General features: G+C 37.3%; 1 pseudogene; it reads left to right on the top strand.

The window, feature by feature from the left end:
- The window catches only part of LOC107730014 (Fc receptor-like protein 5), a 19,684-nt pseudogene that overhangs the window by 1,086 nt on the left and 13,432 nt on the right, over window positions 1-5,166 (top strand).

The following is a 5,166-nucleotide window of genomic DNA, read 5'->3' as shown; positions in this document are numbered from 1 at the left end:
TATAATTATTGTTAGAGTTAGAACAATTATGAAAGTTTCATAGCTACAGTTGTCTTTAGTTATCTTTCTTGTTGTGAAAAAGCCTTTAGTCATTACTATTTTAAATGCAGTGCTGCATGTTTTTATGATGCAACGATTCCATTTTTTTTTCTGTCAGCCAAATCCCTTTGACCTAAAATGTTTACCTGAAGCTCCCTGAGATTTTGTAACATTTTTAAAAGTTAATTGTATTGTTCATGTTTCTCAGATGTTGGTTAATGGTCACAAGACATGACATGCATTAAGCACCGTCGCTATGATGCGAGGACCGTGAGTTAGTGGATGTGTGGTCCAACTATTTAGAGCCATTTCTTTGTTCTCGAAAATCCCCTTTAAATTCATTATTTCTATAGTCTTTGACCTCGGCCAATTCACAATACCTTACTCACATTTCGCAAGGTCCTGTGCGGTCGTAAATGTGATGTCATGGTTAGAGCCACTGCAGACTTGTGTGAGTAGCAATTTATTGTGGAGGTTCTGGTTCATTATAACATCTACATTGTGACAAGACTTGGATCTTCATATTTAGGTGTAACCTGTTCTTTTTGAGCAGCAAATCAGAATATTAGAATGTTCATGTGACACTGAAGATTGGAGTATTGATGCTAAAAAATCAGCTTTGAAATCACAGGAATGAATTACATTTTATAATATATTCAAATAGAAAGCAGTTATTTTAAATAGTAAAAATATTTCACAATATTACTGCTTTTGCTGTATTTTGGATCAAATAAAGGCAGGTTTGGTGAGCAGAAGATCATTCTTTAAAAAAAACATTAAAAAATCATACTGTTCAAAAACGTTTGACTGGTAGTTTATATCACTGTACAAAAATGTAACAATATCATTTATAGTTCAACCAAAATGAAAGTTTAAAAAGATTTAATTTAGCCTCAAAAATGGAAAATGGTAAAGTGTTAAATGATTTCATGAAGTCTTCAGATAGTCTGCTGAAGTTGATTGAGATTCAGTTGCTCCTCATATGAGGTTGTAGTTGGAGGTCTTCAGCTCTTCTTCAGCAGGAGCTTCATTCTGCTTTCTATGGCGAGTCAGGGGCGTTTGTCTGAGGACGTGACGGAGCCAGAGCCACCAGAAAACACTGAGATCAGAGAACTAATGACAGGACAAAAGCAAAACAGAACAAACATTATGAAATATAACACATTTACAAAACATATAGATTTCACTGAAAGTGCTGTTTGAGTCACTTTATGTTTTTGGCTTTTTTAACAGATTTCCCCACATCTACACTGACTGTGACACCAAACAGTCCTGTATTCACTGGAGAGACAGTCAATCTGAAGTGTGAGATAAAGCCTGATCACAGTGACTGGAGATATGAGTGGTATAAAGGCAGCAATGAAGTGTCTAAACGTCACACTGTAAACAGAAACACTCTCACTATTAAACAATCTAAATCATCTGATGCGGGTCAGTACACGTGTAAAGGACACATAGATGGAAGATCAGTCTCATCACAATCAAGCTCTGCTGTTTCTCTCTCAGTGAAGGGTGAGTTGAATATCATTGTCCTCCTAAACTTACTCTACTACATGTATTTATTCAGATGAAACACGTACACTGAGTATACAAGCTCCTGAAATTCCTCAGCATATCATTTAAAACCATAAAACCATTAAGTTAAAGAAAACAAAAATAACACACATTTGCAGTGAATCTCATGATTGTGTCAGATGATCTAATGTTGAATCACATTAAACCTGTAGTGAATCAGACGGAGGAGAGACCATCACTCTCCTCTCCACATCTCTCCTCTTTAACATCAGTGTCACACAAACACAGGAACTCAGATGATCAGATCATTTTTCTGACTAGTTCACTGAAAGAGCTTTGTCTTCTTTCTTTCTTCACAGATTCACCCAGATCTACACTGACTGTGACACCAGACAGTCCTGTATTCACTGGAGAGACAGTCAATCTGAAGTGTGTGATTGAGTCTTACAGAAACTGGAGATATGAGTGGTATAAAGGCACAGACAGTGCAATGTTACAGGCGTCTAAGCGTTACACTGTAAACAGAGGCACTCTCTCTATCAATGGAGTAACTGCATCTGATCAGGATCAGTACTGGTGTAGAGGACAGAGAGATGAAAGACCAAAATCATCACAATCAAGCTCTGCTGTTTCTCTCACTGTGACGGGTGAGTTGAATATCATTGTCCTCTTAAACACATCCATTTGTCTGAAAATTAGTTTGGAATGGAAAACTCGTTTACTCCTTACCAAATTCAGCACAGTAGGGGAGAGCGGGGTGATTTGAGCCAGTAGGGAAGTTGAGCCACCCCTTGTTTCTAGACAACCTTAAACAAAATTGGTGATATGACCTCAAATATAGGAAGAGTTGACCATTTTACTAACCATGTGGTGGAGAGAAGTCCATGGAATAATTGGTAACTACATTTAGGTTAAAAAAACAGTTGTTTTTTTTTGCTGTTTAAAGTGATTTTTGTATGTTTAACTCATGCTTCTTGTGTCTGAACAATTACAAACAAATCTGAAAAAAAAATATATATAATAATCAAACGCGTCTATGCATTAGGAAGTTATAATATAGGTTATACTGTTTGCATGATGTTAGCTCTAAACTGCTGGATGATACAAGTTTGTTAAAATGGTAGGTGTGGGGTAATTTGAGCCGAAAGTCGTGGGGTAAGATGAGCCAGTGGCTCACCCCTTCTTATGGTTATAATGTATTATTTTACTGTAATTCTACATTATATGTCATTAATTTTAGACCAGGCATTTTGTTCTTTGTTTTGAACTTGACTTTGTTATGGAAATTTTATGTAGGCCTTGTTTATGAAAATTGGCCATTGAAGTTTATATAAAATTGTTTTTCCCTGCAACATTTATAACTGGGATGTTGAGTACTATTAGCCCAGTTCTGTAAGGTCAATTGCAGTCTGTTTTTTTTTTTTTTTCCTTCTTCTTTTTTCTGCAGTTTGAACTTTATTTTGATCTGAAATTTAAATAATTTTAAAAATGGCTTTTAAGAAGTCATCCATCAACCCATTCTATTATCCAAACCTCTTTACCTTATAGGGTCAAGGGGTGCTGGAGCCTAACCCAGCATCTTGAGCCACAGGTGGGGAAACTCCCTGGATGGATGGTCAGTCCATCACAAGGCTCACACATAGATTTTAAGAATCATTTTTATTGAATTTATCTTCCTTTGATATATCATGAGGTGAAAATGTTCAGTTTTACGTCAGCATGATCAATGACACAGTTTATCTCCCTGATGCTCAACTTCTCCCTATAGCAGTGGTTCTCAACCTTTTTTTCCACCGGGCCGCACTACGGTCCAAGTGCAAGTCTCGCGGGCCGCACGCATATCATTTACATATTACGTCAGCAATACAAACCAACCTGATTTATAATATTATAGCCTAAATATTATGATATTTAATCGATTACATTCATTGAAATAAATAAATAATTCTACTCCCAATAAATAACACCCAATTTTGTGAAATTCGGCTCCTCCATTTTTGTGAAGCGCTCCTGTTGAAGAAGAGACGGCAGAAAGCGCATCATGTTTGATTTCTTTATTTTATAAAAGCACAACGTTTTGTTGATATTGTGAGTGCACACAAATAAAAGTAGACCCTTTACAGCTACGAATGATGTGTTGCTCTTACCTTTATGAGCAAAAATGACGGTGTATCCACTGAAAAAAAATGCAAGTGATCGCGCTGGCGTCTCTATGTCCTGCAAAGCGCGCTTCAGCTTCCACTCTCTGCGCAAACTATTGGATATAGCGCACATTTATCTAGGTTTAACGTTTAAACATTGTTATATGCTTGAACTGTTTTATATCTATAGATTTTATTTTAGTCAAGTCGTGATGATTTCAGAAGGCTGAATTGATCAAGCATATGCTCACTGACTGCCGCTGGCCGCTTGGTCGTTACTTTAAATGCGTAACGTTAATTAGGCTATGTGAGTACTGCCCATGTCTGAAAAGAATATATGAAAAACAAAATTATTTTACATAAAAACATTAGGCTATAGCTTATATTTATTTAGTCAATTTTTTAAATAATGTAAAAACTAAAATGAATTGTAAAACTGAAAGTAATTTTTTAAAATTGTGTTCAGCATGGTCGGCCGCATTTGAATTCGTGACGGGCCGCGGGTTGAGAACCACTGCCCTATAGGCTCAATTTACCCCACCTTTTTTTTTTTGGAAAGCCATATTTTGAAAGCAGTTTATTTTAGAATCAAAGTGATTATTCACCACATCATGAAATGTATGTACATATATAAGTTTGACCCATTACTGTCATGTGCTTGCTTTAAACACACCGTAAGTAAAAACTGGCTCAAATCACCCCGATCTCCTCTTTATACTTTGTGGGTTTTTCTTTTTTTCTTTGCCTGTTTCTTAATAGAATGTAAACAGATTAAATATGCAACAATAAATTATTCAAACAACAAGCAAAATAGATCTTTATTTTAGTGCAGTTCTTTTCTCATAAGGAGATTTTGAGTTCATAACAGTGATCATGATACTGCAATGCTATTTCAGTCAACATCTACTCATATGTGTATTAATACAGCGAGACCAAAACCTGTAGTGAAGGTGACTCCAGATCAGCGTGTGTTCAGAGGAGAGACAGTCACTCTCACATGTGACATACAGAGAGGAGGAAACTTTCAGTGGACATACAGCTGGTTTAAAGATGGTTCAGTCATCAGACGCGTCACTGAGAGAGTCTACACCATCACATCTGTGTCTGATAATAGTGGTAAATACAGCTGTAGAGGAGAGAGATCAGACTCACAGAGATCAGACAGCAGTGCTGCTGTTACACTGACTGTATCAGGTGAGTGTTCAGATTCACATCTGTTTAATGCTCATTAAAACAATATTTGTCACTCAACACTTTTCTTACACCTCAATAAGAACTCAATAAGAATCTTACACCTCTTACAGACCTGGAGGCTGGTGCAGGACTGGAACAGGGCGGAGACAAGGAGAGCCTCCAGCCCGGATCAGGGAGCCATGACGGAGCAGGGGACTCAGGAGGCCATGGCGGAGCAGGGGACTCAGGAAGCCATGGCGGATCCTCCGTGGCCTTAGCCGGCTCGGCCACAGAAATA

The sequence above is a fragment of the Sinocyclocheilus rhinocerous genome, unplaced genomic scaffold, assembly GCF_001515625.1.
Source record: "Sinocyclocheilus rhinocerous isolate Xijiao unplaced genomic scaffold, SAMN03320098_v1.1 scaffold3931, whole genome shotgun sequence".
NCBI lineage: Eukaryota > Metazoa > Chordata > Actinopteri > Cypriniformes > Cyprinidae > Sinocyclocheilus > Sinocyclocheilus rhinocerous.
This window is presented reverse-complemented; position numbering and strand designations above follow the sequence as displayed.